Raw genomic sequence first — 18,882 nt, forward strand, 5'->3', positions numbered from 1 at the left:
AGACATTGGGGTAGAGGTTCATAATTCCTTGAAAGTGGAGTCACAAGTCAACAGGGTGGTGAAGAAGGCATTTAGTACACTTGCCTTTATTAGTCAGTGTATTGGATATAGGAGTTGCAGCTGCACAAGACATTGGTTAAGCCACTTTTGGAACACTACATTCTACTCTTGACTTCCTGCTATAGGAAACATGTTGTGAAATTTGAAAGGGTTCAGAAAAGATTTATAAGGATGTTTTCAGGGTAGGAGGGTTTGAGCTGTTTGAGACAGAGTATGAATAGGCTGGGACTATTTTCCCTGGTACATTGAAGGCTGAGGGAATGACCGTATAGAGGTTTATAAAATCATGAGGGGCACAGAAGAGGTGAGTAGCCAAGGTCTTTTTTACCCAGAGTAGGGGAATCCAAACCTAGACAGCATAGGTTTATGGTGACAGAGAAAAGATTTAAAAGTGACCCAAGTGGCAACTTTTTCATGCAGAGGGTGGAATGAGCTGCTAGAGGAAGTGGTGGAGGCTACAAATACAGCATTTAAAAGGCTTCTGAATGGGTATGTGAATTGGAAAGTTTAAGAGAGATATGGACCAAATGCTTGCAAATGGGACTAAATTAATTTAGAATAATTGGTGGACATGGATGAGTTGGACTGAAGGGTCAGTTTCTGTGCTGTATAACTCTATGACTCTATGTCTTGCTGAGTTTCTCCAGCACTTTCAGTGTCTGTTGATGCTGAAGTTAATGTTCTATCTGAGATTGGTGGTGAGGGGGATATTCAATTGGCTGTGATGGTGAGGATATTATCACTTCCCATTTCTACCCCAATTAATTCCAGTGCAAGAGGTTTGTTGTCAGCCTTCTTCACTGACTCCAAATGATCTCCTTAAATGAATTTTTAGTGCCATCTTGCCTCTTCCTGGCACACTACTACTGGGGAGTCAGCATGCAGACATCTCAAAAAGCACAAAAGCCAAAGGACATGTTGTGAATGAAGTGAATGTCTGTTGACAGCTATCCACTGCCTTTGCTGCCAACCACCCTTTCCTATCTCCCCATCATCCAAATCTTGAAACCTTGTAACCCCATCCTAATGTGACTCTCCTGTGGCCAGGATACCAAGGATCACTAGCTTCATCTACCACCACTCTCCCAGTGGTGAAGAATAGTAGGTTTAAAGTAACAGTTTAAAGCAGGAAAAAAATGTAGAGATTCAGCTGACATGGTGAAAAAAAGGCAGCAATGATACACAAGAGAAAGGGGAGGTGAAAGTGGATTTGGAGGTTAGGTAGAAGCCACAGATCATAGCAAAGCTGAGAGACATGACACCATAAAAGAGTTAAAACTTAAAAATGAGAATTTTACTTCTGGGAACCAGGAGAAAATTGGGAAAGGACAAGGATAATGATGAGCAGGATTTTTTGTAAAATAATTATGGACGGCAGATTGTTAGGTGAGCTGAAATTTGTGGAAGATGGTCGGCTAACCAGGAGAAAACTTGAATATTCAACTCTGGAGGTGACAAGTAGATGGCAGAGGAAATCAACAGTTAAGGTAGGAACATAGATGAAGCAGTAAAGATGAACTCAAAGAGGTTATGACCTCCATGGGGACTGATAACTTGACTGAAAGGATAAAGCATTAAGATTTTACATTGTGAAGAACATTTACAATCTCAAATGTCTGAAATCCCATTGACTAAGCACCATTTTCTTGTCCTGGCAACTTATATTTTATAGAAATAAATAGTTCCTTGTTACTTCATACTCAGAAAATAGAGTCTTTACAGCAAAGAGCTGCATTCAGCTTCCTATAGGCTGCTTCATTTCTTTTACTTTCCCATCCAAATATAAGTTTGAAACTATCTCTCACAATGGGGTTTACTCAGAGGAATTTCTTCTCTAGCTCCAAGTTAATCAAATCTTCCAGGCCCCTTTAACTCTTCAAATATCAACTGAGAGCAAGAGCTTGATTATGCTCTTTGTGGTGAATAGTTCAGACTGCACTTTCTCTGCTTAAGGTGCAGACCTGGATCTTCTATTCTTCTCAGTTAGCTGAAGACCATCCAAGTCAAAACTGCAACTCCCTTCTGTTTGTGATACTTCTGGATTTATATGGAAGCCTATAATCTGATCTCAAAATCACTTCCTCCATACTCTTTTTGAACGCAATGGGAAACTTTGTATTGAAGTAAAAATATTAATCAGTTACCTTTGATCCTGGGGTTATTTCATCTTCTAAGTCAAGCTATAGTTTCCATCGCATCTATTTGCAACATAATTTTGACAATAAACAAAAAAAAAACCTGCAGATGCTGGAAATCATAAAAAAAAAGAAAAATTGCTGGAAAAAGCTCAGCAGGACTGGCAGCATTTGTGGAGAGAAAGCAGAGTTAACATTTTGAATCCAGTGACCCTTCTTCAGATCCAGTCACTAAGGAATGAGATGAGACTGTGGAAGTGAGTGATGTTGACGGTATGTCTCCTGAACCTTGGAAGATTCAGGGTTTCCCAGAGTAGATTTCGAAACAGCTAATATTGTTCACAAATCTAAATGTCTTGTGTTTACCTCTCTCTAAAAATATAAGTCTTCTTTTGGTCTCTCACAACCAGATTTTCTATCAGACAGTCCTATAACTTCTTTCCAATGCCTTATATTCAAAGCTATAGTTCCAAACCATAATGGATCTATAAAGCACATGAAGCAGTCTAAAAACATGATTATCATGTCAACCTCACAAATGGAACAGGAGAGAATTATACAAATATTGTGGAGATTATTCAGATACTGCCCTACTGATTTTGTTGAATTCTCAAAGGACTGTTTTGTTTTTACTTTTGACAAAAGAAAACATTTCATAAATTTTAGTTAAAATACTTATATTATAGCAAAAAGTTATTATTTGGACCCATATGAGTTTGAAGGCATATCAATGAATCTTAGCTCCAGATATTTTAACCAGGAGACTTGGGAAGTTGAGCCAGGAGGTTTTGGGGAAAGTATTGTGAAATACTTACTGGTCCTAATGTGAAAAATATCCTCCTAAAGAAAATAAACAATGGTTTCTTCCTTATTCCATCAATGCTGCTGATAGTACTCACTTTGTTACAAACCCAGCATAGATTGCAGTCTGCAATTAAGGACCCTCCTCAGGTCTGTTCAGCCACTTCTCAAATACATAAGTGTAAAACATACCCTGGCAGTATTAAACTAAATACAATTGTTAAAACTTTGCAAGGTAAATAGTGGATTGCATCCATTTGTATAACTATTATGCTAAGCAACATAATTCACATATAAACAGTGTTTTCCAACAGTTGAACCTCTGACCCACAACAAAGCCTAGCTACTACACGACTTACAGTTTGTTCATTTGCACTCAAAGCAGTTTAGCTGTCTAATATTCACTGTGCAGTTCAGCTTGTTTCCTTTGTTAGTAAAGTTCTCTGGCAACAAAGACAGTGAAGAATAAACTGAAAGATTACGGCTCAGTTCCAGCAACAATCTATGGCAGTTGAAAAGGAGGACAAATTGCATTTCAACATACATCGAATGAGCTGACACAATGAGCTTGTCTCCTAGACAAGGAAATTGTGAATAAGTCTGACAAAAAATGCACACTCGTGGGCAATAAAAAGCAAACTACTCTAATGGTGGAGTAGGCGATATTTAATTGTTATGATTATCTTACTTGGTTTTGCTGCCTTATAAGGAGAAAGTGAGGACTGCAGATGCTGGCGATCAGAGTCGAGAGTACGGTGCTAGAAAAGCAGAGCAGGTCAGGCAGCATCCGAGGAGCAAAAGAATCAATGTTTCGGGCATAAGGCCTTCCTGATGAAGGGCTTATGCCCGAAACGTCAATTCCTCTGCTCCTCGGATGCTGCCTGACCTGCTGTGCTTTTCCAGCACCACTCTCTTGACTTTGCTGACTTATACGTATCACTCCCTTCCTTAAAAGCTCCAAGTGTTCACTCAGTCTGTAGAATGGATTCAGTCAATCACAATGTAGCAGTTTACAGTGTCTGAATCTGAATTTAGTAATATCAAAGGTAGCGTTCAGAAATCAATCCATTTTAAACCAATGTACATGTCAATGCTCTACTCTGTTTCTTTCCAACTAAACCCTATGAATTGCACAAGGGACATTAACCTTTCTAATTAATTGGGTAGTTCACTCATACAAAACCAAGCAATAAATAATTAATATTCCTTCAGCAGGGTGCAGTTTGGACATCAGAGACTTTAAGTGTACAAGAAACTGAATTCAGAAACTGACTCCTTTGGGCGTCATACCTCTAATGCTCTCTTATTAGGGAATATGAATGATGCCTAACCCATACTGCATCCCTGTATAGATGATACATAGTTAAAGTGAGATTGTGGATAACTGCACATAGCTGTCCATATAGAGTTGTACAGCTTAGAAACAGACCCTGTGCCGAATCTGTCTATATTCCCCATGTCTTTGGCATCAAATTGAAAAAGGAAACCGCTAGGTTAAATGTCACAGGAACATGTAAACTAACATATATCATAAAATAAAGATGTCTCTGTTGCTCTCTAGCTACTCTGTCATGGCAGCCACATTGTTCCAGAATGAATCCAGACTAATGACATCAATTGAGCAAGTCATTACTGTAAATATAGGTGAGTCAAGCAGCTTATTCGCAATTTCCAATTCATCCCACTAGCCTTCCTAAAATATTTATTAAACCATCAAGTTTCTGAGAGAAATATATGTCTTTTGCCCTTTTGGCCATTTATGGAAACTTTTTTGGGTAAATAACAAAAAAAAACTATTTATGGAAAATGTGTTTTATTTTTTCAACTGTGATCATGAAACCAGATAGAAGCAATTGTTTTTCATAGGCAAGTTCTGAAAACCATGTCTTCCTTTGTAGATCTGTCGTGTTTTCACACAATCAGATGCCTAGAAAACTGCAGAAACAGAATACACAAAGAGATGAATACGATCCTTGTGTCTAATTTCCATTGAGGTAGCTGTAAGTATTATGACCTGGTGTTACTACTCTCTTAGATTCTCCTCTATCAGTTCTGCTATGTCATGAAGATTTTATCTGCTATGTCAAGAAGATTTTATCAGTTATGTCCCTGACTGATTTACATCGTGGTGAATTTCTGCCAATGATTTGAAACTGGAAATCGGTGCCATTGACTTCATTATTGTGTGTCCAAAACTCAATCAGAGGTTGAAACTGAACATGGAAGTAGTGTGCCCATTATTGGTGCCTATGTATGACCACAACTCACTGCTACTTTGCCTCCTTTGATAGTGATTGGTGGGGTTGGGGAAGATACCTGCTCAGTCAGCCCCAGTTGACTTATTCTAATTTCTGAGTCTCTTGTCCCACAACCATTCCCCCCTACACTTCCACTGGCATCCTGCCTCTTGCAGTTCTTCCCACAGCACAGACTCATTGCCTCATCCATTGCCACTCCTGGAAAAGAGGGCCTCAGGCTGAGAGAACCCGCTCACATTGGCATAGTTCTTTGCTCTTCCAAACGGAGGCTGGTTCGCTCCTGCATTTGCTGCCAATATGTGTATGCAGCTGCCATGTTAAGATGCCTGGTCAGGTGACCTGGAGGGGCGGAGCTTGGGGACAGTCAAGAACCAGCTGTGGAGGTGGGAGCATCGTCAATAAAGTGTTCCTGTTCTGATTTACCATTTGTCTACCTGCTATATAATTCCTGGTCCTGATAACAATAGGTTCATTAGAGAGCCTAACAGTAGCAAATGCAGGATGGAACCAACCTCTGGAGAAGCATCACCTTGCAGAATCTTATATTCTTACCTCTCGGAATTGGTACCGCAGTGACAGGGCCCCTTGAAAGGTCACATTATTCTGGGCAGACCAGGGCAGCAGATGTTTGAGAACACCACTAACTGCAAGTTGTCCTCCAAACCATGCAGCACTTTTATCAGAAATATATTGTAGTTCCTTCAGTGTCAGTGAGCTATCATCCTAGGTCTCCCTCCCTAACACCACTGTGTGCTGTCTCTACACCCAATGGACCACAATTGTTTAAAAAGGCAGCTCACCACCAATTTTCAAAGACAATTAGGGATAGGTAATCCACACTGTTGTAGCCAGTGATTCCATATCCCATGAGTGAATAAAAATCATGTGTTCACAGGACTGTGAAATGCAACATTATTTGCAGAACTTGTGCAGATCAATTAATATTAATGAAAACTGTATTTTTTGCTATGTAAGGATGATATATGATCTAGAATAGAAAATAAATACAACTCTCTCACTGTCCACAGAATTCAGAATAATGTCTTTCGGACAATTTATGAGCTTCTAATTTCAAAAATAGTTGAAGCATTAATAGAAGTCCTGATCCTAAATATATCTCTGACTAAACATTTAAAGAAAAGAATCCATTTTAAAGTGTTTAAGTTGTAAAACCAACATCTAACAGAATCCTATCGACTTCCTTACAAACTGGTGAGGTCAAAATGTCCACTTAGCTTTGAGTTTTAAAAGCCAGTGGATTATATAAAGAAAGAAAGACTCAGAGAGGCAAAGCATTTCAAGCGTGATAAGGTCCTGGGAAAGGATGAGTTAGGTAGGAGACTTGGATGACGTAGCATCAACAGTTATGTAGGCAGCTAAATGTGGAACACTTAGTTGAAAATTTGCATTGTGCTGCAGATTGTAGCAGATGTTGTAAATCTGGAATTAGCTCTTATTAACTTCTAAAATAAAATGCAACAATTTTAACTGTGGACATTTTGTTGGCACATATTTATTCTGATTTTTTACATTATTCACTTCTCTACACAAGCTTGGCAAAATCTCATCCAGACCAGTTAAGCTTGACAACGGTGTTACTTTAAGAATTATGTATTATTTTTGTTTAAGTTTCATATTCTATTTCTGTGGAGTTCCTTACCATTGAAGAAGTTTTTGTAGCTTATTGTGGTTTTTAAACAAAGCTCCAATCTGTATTTTAATTATTAAATGATAATTTTCTTCCTTATTTCACTAGAGTCACTTTTAATTTTTTTGTATTAGAATCCTCATACTTTTTCTTTGCAGTTCAAATTTCATTTTCTGTAGTTCTATTGTTCTTGGGTGTCTGCAGTTCATTACTTTTTACCAAAGTCATGCAGACTTTAAGTGAAAGGAAAGATCTGACGTCAACTGCCTCTAAATCATGTCTTGAGTTCCTCTGAGCCAGCCAAAGGCAAGTCCAAGACGATGCACTGTGTGTCACATCACTGAAGCATCTGAAATACAGAAGGAACCAGCTGCATTCACTGTGCTCGACTGTAAGTTCTGCTAATGTTCACTTCGTAAGAAAGTTTTATAAAGATAATCAAGGAATGTGATTTTGCACTTCTCCAGAACTGAAATTATTGAACCATTCTGAGTTTTTATGCTTTAGTGATTTAAATTAAGCGTTATCTCAGATAAACAAAGTAGTATTTTACTGTCTGTTTCAAGATATATTTAGTTATTCCAGGGCACAGCATCAGAATTTCAATGTTAATTATGTTGCTAGTGATCTGTTGTTTTCCCATTTCTTTGACTGTTAAACTGTAGCATTTTAGTAAAATGAATATATTAATATAATGGATTCACAGTTGGGTTTACTATATCATGTCCATTTGCAGTATTACATTGTCTGTGTAATCCCTCACCCTGGGTAACTTTACCAACCTGCCTTTCCTATAAAGATGTTATTAATACTGTCCATTAATTCTGTAGCTGTTCGTTTTTACTACAAATACATATTTTAAGAGCTACATCTAAGAGTAGTACTTGAGTTGACGGTTTTTTTTCAAATTAATGACGGTAGTGAGATAAGTAATCTTCCAAGCATTTTTTGAATCATTTGCACTGACTTGCAGAAAATGCAATGTGGTATTGAGCGTCTGTCGTAAAACCTTTGAGGTAGATGGTATGGAATAATGTAAATTGTCAGCTATAACCATAACAATGTATATTTTTCTAGCACCCTTATGGAAAAGAAATTTCCTAGTGTTTTTCAAGAGGAAAGGGAAGCCAAACCCAGCATAGGAAGGATAAGTCAAAAACCAAAACCACTATCCAAGTTTTAATACACTAATAAACGAAGGAGAAGAATAATGTGGCAAAGTGGTTTCAGGCGGTAAACTGCAGAGTGCAGTTATCGGTAGTAAGGAAGAGCGCACAATTATTCAAGGTGCTATGCGCAGTGATAGCACATACGATGATAGACGTTAAAATGGGATAAACTCGTGAAAGAAAATGAAAACAAAGATGAGGATCTTGACACTGGTGGACTGGGTGGGCAGAGTTTGGAGAATGCAGGAGTTATCACTGTTACAGAGTGTGAACCTGAGAACTGATGTCTGAATGAAGCAGAACTTGCAGAAGATAAGTTGGTGTAAGCAACATCTAGGAAGCCCTGAAGATTCCATATCTGAATTAGAATTTTAGTAGCGGAGAGGAAGAAACAGGGTCAAAAACAAATGCATCACAGAAGTTGAAAAATAGAGCCTCAATGACAGACAAAAGTCAACTCAAAATCAGTAAAGGTACAGTACACTTGGTTGAGAGCTGAGAAAGATGGCATTAGTTTTGCTGGGATTGCGTTGGAGGAAACTTTGGCTGTCCATGACTTACCGATTGGAAGACAGTTTCAAAAGTACAACAAGAGATTTTAGTGACAATATTTGAAGAGGTAGAAGTTATGCTGCTGGTACATAGGGAGACAGAGAGTCATAGAATTATACAGCAGGGAAATAGATTGTTCAGACTTGTCCATGCTGACCAAATATCCTAAATTAATCTAGTCCCATTTGCCAGCACTTGGCCCATATCCCTCTAAACTCTTCCTAATCATACATTCATCTTAAGTGTTGTACCAGCCTCCACCACCTCATCTGGCAGCTCATTCCATACACACACCATCCTCTGCATGAAAACATTGCCCCTCAGGTCCCTTTTAAATCTTTCCCCACTCACCTTAAGCCCCACTCACCAAATGCCTTCTAGCTTTGGACTCACCTATCCTGGGGAAAAGACCTTGACTATTCACTCTATCCATGTTCCTCATGATTTTATAAACTTCTATAAGGTCACCCCCTCAGCCTCCAATGCTTCAGGGAAAATAACCCCAACCTATGGCTCAAACCCTCCAACCCTGAAAATATCCTTGTAAATCTTTTCTGAACCCTTTCAAGTTTCACAACATCTTTCCCGTAGCAGAGAGACTAAAACTGAACTCAGTATTCCAAAAGTGGCCTAACCAATGTCTGCAACACGACCGCCCAATTCCTATAGTCAATGCACTGACTAATAAAGGCAAGGGTGTCAAACACATTCTTCACTATCCTATCTATCTGCAACTCCGCTTTCAAGGAACTATGAACCTGCACCCCCAAGCCCTCTTTGTTCGGCAACACTCCCCAAGGCCTTAACATTAAGTGTGTAGATTCGGCCCTGATTTGTGCTACCAAACTGCAGCACCTCACATTTATCGAAATTAAATTTCATCTGCCAGAAATTAGGTTTTGATAAGAGTAAATGGAGGAGACAAGAGTCAGCGAGTGGAGGCTGAGGTTCGAGTAGAGTACAGAACTAGAGAGGAGACCAGTCAATGTTTTAAGTTTAGAAGTGAAGGAGCACATGAGTTCCTTAGCATCAGTTGTCAAAACAGCAGAGAAGACAAATAATGCTATGGAAGAGGAAGTTGAGAATGTTCTTATCCTTTATGATGATTCTAGAGGAGTGGAAGGTCCGAGGACAGGAGTCAGCAACCATCTGTAACTGAAGAACATTTCTTTAAACTATCTCAAAAAAAAAACTATCAGAAGCTGCAAGACAAAATGCAGCCTTTATAAACATTGTAAATTGACAAGATCTACTGATAGAAAGCACAATTTGCATGTTTAATCAATAAAATACATGGAATGAATTTAAGTAGCATTTGAAGATAAATTGTAATTGAGGTAAACCCATCTCTTAAGTATCATTCATCAACTTATTATTTTTTCTTCATATCCCCAGTATACGCAAGAGCAAGTGGTAAGATTAGTCTCTTATCCTTATGATAAAGATACAGACTTTTCTTATAATAAAGCAATCCAAGTGAACAGTTTTGAAAACTGCAGATGAGAACCACAATTTGCTGACTCCTGTATTGAATAACATTCATAGAGAAGAAGTAGGAGCAATGATTGTAACAAACAGAAAAAAAAACTTTAATGTTGACCATTGGGAACAATAGAAACTTTAAATTTAAAGGAAGATAATCAGGATTTCCTCCTTCAGAATGTCACACATACTTGGATACATAAGACTCTAAAACAGATGTTTCATTGCAATATGTTATTTACTTTGAGTTCCCATTATGGCTAATGTACTTGTCTCTCATCCTAAAAGTGCTTGTGTTTGTTTTACAATGCCTCTTAAATCACACAAGGTAGTTGATATGAGAAACATTTCTTCAGTATATTTGTCTTTTTAAAATGCAATTGTTAGAATAATATGGATATTGCAAAACCAAGCCGAGAGTCTGCATCATACACTCAGAAGTCCTTATTAAGAAAAATTGTTTATCATTTTGCTTGGCTATTTACACACACACACAGCCCCACACACACAGAGCCACACATACACACAGCCACACACACACAGCCACACACACACACACACACAGAGCCCCATACACACAGAGCCACACACACACACACAGAGCCACACACACACCCAGCCACACACACACAGCCTCACACACACACACAGCCACACACTCACACACACACAGAGCCACACACACACACACAGTCTCCCCCCACACACACAGACAATGCTAATCAGACTTAATTTCTTTCCTCACTTCCATCGACGAACTGCGTTTTATATACACTTAATTGCCCCTATTTCTTTCACAAACAAATTTCACTCTATTATAGATGGACTCAGTTCTTCCTTCCCCTGCTATTCCACTATTATTTTTTACTGAAATGCATACTTTTCCGTGCTTTCAAACTCTCTTACTCTCCACTTTCCTCCTTCACTTCTTTTCTCTTTCTTTTCTTTCTCCCTCAGTTCTCCCTCACATCTCCAAAGACTAGCTTTGATTTCCAAAAAGGCACAGGTTTTGAAACATTGTTACATAAGGAACGCGCAAACAGCTACAGGCCCCAGAAATTCTATGGGGACGCCTACCACAAGAGATAAGACCAGGTAATGGCAGAGCCTCCAGGAAGGTGAGTAACTGGCCATTTTCAACCACTCAAGTTTCTCTCGGAATTCTCAAATCTCTCTTTTGGCAATGAATGGCATGACTTTGTACTTTTTGCTTTACCCTCCAGATAGTACACTGCTGGTTACTAGAAATGTGAGTTGACAACAATATAACAATGTTGCATTTTATGATGGTCATATTCAGTGATCACTCTCTTTAGTCAATGACAATAGACAATAGGTGCAGGAGTAGGCCATTCAGCCCTTCGAGCCTGCATCGCCATTCAACATGATCATGGCTGATCATTCCTAATCAGTATCCTGTTCCTGCCTTATCTCCATAACCCTTGATTCCACTATCTTTGAGAGCTCTATCCAACGCTTTCTTAAATGAATCCAGAGACTGGGCCTCCACTGCCCTCTGGGGCAGAGCATTCCACACAGCCACCACTCTCTGGGTGAAGAAGTTTCTCCTCATCTCTGTCCTAAATGGTCTACCCCATATTTTTAAGCTGTGTCCTCTGGTCCGGCACTCACCCATCAGCGGAAACATGTTTCCTGCTGCCAGAGTGTCCAATCCTTTCATAATCTTATACGTCTCAATCAGATCCCCTCTCAGTCTTCTAAACTCAAGGGTATACAAGCCCAGTCGCTTCAGTCTTTCAGTGTAAGGTAATCCCGCCATTCCAGGAATTGACCTCGTGAACCTATGCTGCACTCCCTCAATAGCCAGAATGTCTTTCCTCAAATTTGGAGACCAGAACTGCACACAGTACTCCAGGTGTAGTCTCACCAGGGCCCTGTACAGCTGCAGAAGCACCTCTTTGCTTCTATACTCAATTCCTCTTGTTATGAAGGCCAGCATGCTATTAGCCTTCTTCACTACCTGCTGTACCTGCATCCTTGCCTGCATTGACTAGTGTACAAGAACACCCAGATCTCTCTGTACTGCCCCTTTACCTAAACTGATTCCATTGAGGTAGTAATCTGCCTTCCTCTTCTTGCCACAAAGTGGATAACCATACATTTATCCACATTAAACTGCATCTGCCATGCATCTGCCCACTCACCTAACTTGTCCAGGTTACCCTGTAATCTCCTAACATCTTCATCACATTTCACCCTGCCACCCAGCTTTGTATCATCAGCAAATTTGCTAATGTTATTGCTGATACCATCTTCTATATCATTAACATATATTGTAAAAAGCTGCGGTCCCAGCACGGATCCCTGCGGTACCCCACTGGTCACTGCCTGCCATTCCGAAATGGAGCCGTTTATCACTACCCTTTGCTTCCTATCAGCCAACCAATTTTCAATCCAATCTAGTACTTTGCCCCCAATACCATGCACCCTAATTTTACTCACTAACCTCCTGTGTGGGACTTTATCAAAAGCTTTCTGAAAGTCCAGGTACACTACATCTACTGGATCTCCCTCATCCATCTTCAGAGTTACATCCTCAAAAAATTCAAGAAGATTAGTCAAGCATGATTTCCCCTTCATAAATCCATGCTGACTCTGTCCTATCCTGTTACTACTATCCAGATGTGCCGTAATTTCATCCTTTATAATAGACTCCAGCATCTTTCCCACCACTGAGGTCAGACTAACTGGTCTATAATTTCCTGCTTTCTCTCTCCCACCTTTCTTAAAAAGTGGTATAACATTAGCCACCGTCCAATCCTCATAAACCAACCCCGAATCTATCGATCTCTGGAAAATAATCACCAACGCAATGAAACAGTGGACAAGCAAGGAAACAATGGGACTGACAGAAACAACAGTCAGGAGGAGTGGTGAAGATAGAGCATTGATCTACAGTGGAAAAGAAAGATAAGACAAATTAGAAGAAACAATCAGGCAAGTAAGATGTTATAACCCAATTAGTTTTTGAATTTATTATATTTGTCCTTCAGATAATCTGAGTGAGGAAGTGCTGAATGTTCATTACTCCTGAGCCCTCAAGTATTGATCTGACATTATCACCATGATCAGGAAGGAAGGGAGGAACTTGAAACAACGTGATCATTACAGAGAGTGTACTGGGAAAACCAATAGGAGATCTGGAGATCTGAACCAAAAGCCAAAATTGTTGGAGGAACTCAGCAGGTCTGGCAGCAGTTATGGGAAGAAAGCAGAGTTGATGTTACAAGTTCCATGACTCTTCATCAGAAGAAGGTAGTATTTATGCTGAAGCTGAAGTTGGGGTGAAGGGTGTGGTAGCGAAGGGAAGGGTTGAGCATTCCGTAAGTTGCCACTAAAAAGGGGTTGTGTAAGATTGTTCATGGTGTCTGCGATGACATGAAGTCATAGAGATGTACAGCATGGAAACAGACCCCTCGGTCCAACTCATCCATGCTAACCAGATACCCGAAACCAATATAGTTCCATTTGCCAGCACTTGGCCCATATCCCTCTAAATCATTCATATTTATATACACATCTACATGTCTTTTAAATGCTGTAATTGTATCAGCCTCCACCACTTCCTCTGGCATCTCATTCCATACATGCACTACCCTCTGCATGAAAAAGTTGCCTCTTAGGTCTCTTTTCTCTCTTTCCCCTCTCACTCTAAACCTATGCCCTCTAATTCATTATCTTCTGTTAATATCACTTATGTTATTTAACTATCTCCTTTACAGATCATTCTACCAGTAAATTAAATGGACGTTGTAACATATACAGGATAAGAAAGTTGCAAGGGGGCATTCAGATTAAGTGAACAAAAATTTTATGGTTGATAGTATATTTGCATGGATAAAGGTTTAGCTAATTAACAAGAAACAGAATGAGAATTGCAATAAATGAATAATTTTCAGACTGCAACTCGTCGAATAGAGCAGAGATCAGGTCTGGGGCCTCAAAGATTATGATTTACAATAATGACATGGATGAAGGGACTGACCACACTGTAGTTAAATTCGCTCATGTTGCAAAGACAGGGAAAAGCACCCTGTCAGGAAGATGAGAAAAGATACAGTTAATGTAAATGGGCAGGTATTTGAAAAATAGCATATATTTGAAAATGACATGCCGATTTTGTAACTGGAATAGTAATACAGAGTCCCAATGCTCTGGGGGTATGAGTTTGACTCAGACTATGGCAGATGGTGAAATTTGAATTTAATAAATTAATATATCATAATAAATAAAGCTGGTCTAATGGAAGCCATTGCTGATTTTCATAAAAACCCTTTTGATTTACAAAGTCCCAAGGCAAAGAATTGACTATCCTTACCCAGTCTGGTCTACGAATGCCTCCAAATATGATTGACTCATAATTTCCCTCTGAAATGGCCTGGAAAGCCAATCAGTTCAAGACATGGTTCACGAACATTGGCCTTACCAGCAATACCAACATCCCACGTAAGAATAAAAAAAATTGTGGGAATACACAAGTTTGGCAGGATGAATATGGGAATTATTCTGCCTGGAGGTCAGTGGTGAGTGGTGTCCCGCAGGGCTCTGTTCTTAGGCCTATGCTCTTTGTAGTTTTTATACATGACTTGGATGAGGAGGTTAAGGGGTGGGTTAGTAAATCTGCCGATGACATAAAGGTTGGAGGTGCAATTGATAGTATCAAGGGCTATTGCAGGTTGCAGCGTGACATAGACAGGATGCAGAGCTGGGCTGAGAAATGGCAGATGGAGTTCAACCTAGATAAAGTGATGCATTTTGGAAGGTCGAACTTGAATGCTGAATATAGGATTAAAGACAGGATTCTTGGCAGTGTGGAGAAACAGAGGAATCTTGGTGTTCAAGTTCATAGATCCCTCAAAGTTGCCACCCAGATGGATTGGGTTGTTAAGAAAGCATATGGTATTTTGGCTTTCATTAACAGAAAGATCGAGTTTAAGAGCCACGAGGTTTTGCTGAAGCTCTACAAGACCCTGGTGAGACTATACTTAGAATATTGTGTCCAGTTCTGGTCGCCCTACTTTTGGAAAGGTATGGAGGCTTTGCAAAGGGTGCAAAGAAGGTTTACCAGGATGCTGCCTGGACTGGAGGGCTTGTCTTATGAAGAGAAGTTGACTAAGCTCGGACTTTTCTCACTGGAGAGAAGGAGGAAGAGAGGTGACCTGATCAAGGTATACAAGATAATGAGAGGAATAGATAGAGTCAATAGCTAGAGACTTTTCCCCAGGGCAGGATTGACTGGCATGAGGGGTCATAGTTTTAAGATATTAGGAGGAAGGTATAGAGGAGACGTCAGAGGTAGGTTCTTCATGCAGAGAGTTGTGAATGCATGGAATGCATTGCCAGTGGTGGTGGTGCAAGCAGAGACATTAGGGACATTTAAGCGACTGCGGGACATGGACATGGACATGGACAGCAGTGAATTGAAGGGTGTGTAGGTTAGGTTATTTTATATTAAATTAGGAATAATTCTCGGCACAACTTCGTGGGCTGCACTTTTCAATATTCTATGTTCTTTGTTCTAAAACAGAATATTATTTAAATGGAAAGAGGTCGCAGTGCAGATGTTATGTGTGTTGTAAATAAACTGCATGTTAATATGCATGTGTCACAAGTAATTAGAATAACAAATGGTATTTTGGCCTTTATCACAAGGAGAATGGAGTATATGAGTGCCAAAGCTTTGCTACAACTATACAGTAAATTGATGACATCGAACCTGGATGACTGTGTACAGGTTTGGCTCCCTTACTTCAGGGTGTTTCTACTTACACTGGAGGCAGCTCAGAGAGGGGTCACTAGCCTGGTTCCTGGGATAAAGGTGTTGTTTTAAGGGAAGATTGGTTGAGCCTATACTCATTGGCAATTAGAAGAATGAGATGTAATCTTATAAAAGCGTATAGGATTCTGGGGGAGTTTGGCTGGTTAGATGCTGGGGGGAAGCATTTCTTCCATCAGGAAATCTAGAACTAGAGGCCACAGCACAAAAATAACCAGGGTCTGATTCAGATTGGAGAGGAGAAGAAAATACTGCTGTCAGAGGGTCTTCAATCTTGGAATGTTCTTCCCCAGAGAGGCTGGGGCATTGAATATAATCAAAGTTAAAGTAAACAGTTTATTGCCAAAGGACGCAAAGATTATAGAAGATAGGCAGGAAATTGAAACTGAGGCCACTATTACATCAGTCGTGATCTTATTGAATGGCAGGACAGTTTTGATGGGCCAAATGGCCTACTCACATTCATATTTCTTATCATTCGATGATATTTGGAAAACAGGAGTTGCTAGACAAAAAAAACTGTCTAGTTTACCTTTTACCATTTGTTGCATAGTAGAACAGCTAGGAGTTACAAATGTCAGTGTTGGCATAAAAGAAACTTTGAAACAAATTACTGCCTGTGATTGAGAGAGTCCAGAGCTGCTTGTACAGGTAGTGTGCAAGTTAGATTATAAACTTAGTGCCTAACAGCATCCTTGTGGCATCAGTTACCAGCCTTAAATGACCTCAGGGTGATTAATTCAAAGAATGTAAATCCTGTAATTGCTGGTTTAACAATTAGTTTCTATGGGAAGGTGTGGGGGAAACTGAAATTCTTTTGGTCTTGATGAGGTGAGTAGTAGTGCAATGCAAATTGTCCAGTAATTTGGAAAGAGCCTGAGGTCACAGCATACCGTGCTTTTGCCACAAAGTAGCCCTTTGTTTTCGTTAACTGATCTTGCAGGTGTTTTGATCTTGGTCTTACTTTCTGCCATCTTCCATAGACTCAGGATATGAAGGGTTAATAGATGGGAGTGTGGGGCTGGATGGTACACTCTTTACATGCCGAGCTTTTGTATGCATTTTAAAACATTGTCACGAGTCACATCAAAATATGTCACAGCGCATCAAAAATAGCACTTCCCTTGCCTGTGAATTTAGTTCAGTGCAAGCACCATGAAACTCGAAAGTCCCTCTTTGCAGAGCTAGGTTAAAATGAGCTACTGAAGTGAGATGAAAGCATATTTGCTTTTATTTTTAATGATGTTTCGCAATTCCATTGTCTTGCACGAGTTTCATTTCCCTTTCACTCAAATCTTAGTATCTGACAGTTCATTTCCTGCTCGTGGTCACCATTATCTTTGGAATAATCTCACTAAAACGCACAAGCTGAAAAATAAAGTGATTATCAGCTGAAAAAAAGCAGATGCATCTGGGGATGATGTGGCAGCTGGAAAGGGGAAGATGTGAGAAGGAAATAAATTTAACTGTAAATTGCGTTGCAAAGGAATTCACATGATAAAATTCCCACTCTTAAAGTTGATGCACTGTATAAAATGCACTGCAAGAATTACAAACTGTCCTGCAGACAAAAGCATAGCTGCTTTTTAGCATTTTACTTTCGGGACCAGACAATCCTGACAGTCCACTTGAAGGCAATGTAGGAGGCAACCTGCCATCTTATTATTGGGACAAAGACCATGAGTATAACCGCATAAGAAGGGCAGCACCTTATTTCACCTGCACAACTGATTCAGTGGTACTGACTCCAAACGGCCAACAGTACCTCAAAAGTGCTGTTGTACCACTGAGTGACAGAAAGAAGACCCTCAAAGTAAATCACAGCAGAGCAAGCTTGGGAGAGATATATCAATGCCCTTTAATGAGCCTCATCAGGACTCAGCTAGAAAAGCATTCCTGCTATGTTTCATCATGGAGGATGCAATTCCAACCTGCCCAAGGAATGCATCCCTTGGAGCAGGGTGAAAATTGGTCCGCTGCTTAAAAATCAGAGGTGGACCATTTCAAACAGAGATAAGGTGATATTTTTTTCTTCTTTCAATCTCAGAGGATTGTGAGTCTTTAGAATTTGCTTCTTAAAAAGGAAGTGGAAACAGAGCCCTTGAATATTTTTAAGGCATAGGTGGATAGATTCTTGCTAAGCAAGAGAGTGAATAATTTGGGTAGAAAATCATTCCACAAACACTCGTATCCCATCACCAAATCTCCTCTTATTTACACCTTGACACTGGTCCAATTCCATCAGACTCGAGTTACAGAATCTCTGACATTTCTGTTTATATCTATTAGCCAGGACTCTCTCATTGGACCAGAGAGTCCTGGCTAATAGCCCCAATCATGGAACTCATATTCTATGAGGTCCACCTGTCTGACCTTGTTATAATCACTGCAGGGTAGAACTGTGGATATGTAAATTTGAGGTTACAATCAAATAAGCCATGACCTCGTTGAACAGAGGAGCAGACTCGAGGGGCTAATTCATTTACTCCTGCCCCTTGTTTGTATGATAACCCACTCCCACGGTCCACCCGTCACCAAAACAAAATTGGAAAGCAGAAAGCTAGACTCTGTACAATTGAGAGAAAAAACAGAAAATGCTGGAGTAACTCAGCAGGTCTGGCAGCACCTATGGAGTGTGAGAAACAGAAATTAATGTTTTAAGACCAATATGGCTCTTCTTCCTCAGATCACCAACACCCAAAATATTTTGCATTGGCTCAGTAAAATCAGGTTCTACCTTTTTCTTCACCTTTGCACCAGCCGATATTTCAGTACCTCAGAATTGTGCAGCAAAGCGAGCCTGGTGCAGGAAAGTGCAGGTGGTAGTGAATTTCTTGGTGGTACAGTCTCAATAGGCCAAAGGGCCTCTGCTGTACTGTATGATTCTAAAATTCTATGCAGAGACCACTTTTCCCACTCTCCTCAAGAATTGTCCATTTGTTTTTAATGCTCTTTCCCAATACTTTTCATTATTGTTATT

General features: G+C 39.8%; 1 protein-coding gene across 6 annotated transcripts in view; it reads left to right on the forward strand.

Annotated features, from left to right (window-relative positions):
* Window positions 1-7,204: 7,204 nt before the first annotated feature.
* LOC122548893 (G protein-coupled receptor 20) overlaps window positions 7,205-18,882 on the forward strand; it is a 42,396-nt gene continuing 30,718 nt past the window's right edge. The window contains exons 1-3 of one of the 6 annotated variants that reach the window (XM_087986641.1): window positions 10,732-11,223; window positions 11,329-11,354; window positions 12,860-13,063. The gene's annotated coding sequence lies outside the window, so the exon portion shown is untranslated. Of the gene's footprint in view, window positions 7,294-10,731; window positions 11,224-11,328; window positions 11,355-12,859; window positions 13,064-13,119; window positions 13,382-18,882 lie in introns of those variants that run through there. The other 5 variants (XM_087986644.1, XM_087986642.1, XM_087986643.1 and 2 more) reach the window with 5 other exon arrangements.

This window comes from Chiloscyllium plagiosum, unplaced genomic scaffold (assembly GCF_037043375.1).
Source record: "Chiloscyllium plagiosum isolate Xiang-an unplaced genomic scaffold, Cpla_swu_hap1 HiC_scaffold_4, whole genome shotgun sequence".
NCBI classification, from domain to species: domain Eukaryota; kingdom Metazoa; phylum Chordata; class Chondrichthyes; order Orectolobiformes; family Hemiscylliidae; genus Chiloscyllium; species Chiloscyllium plagiosum.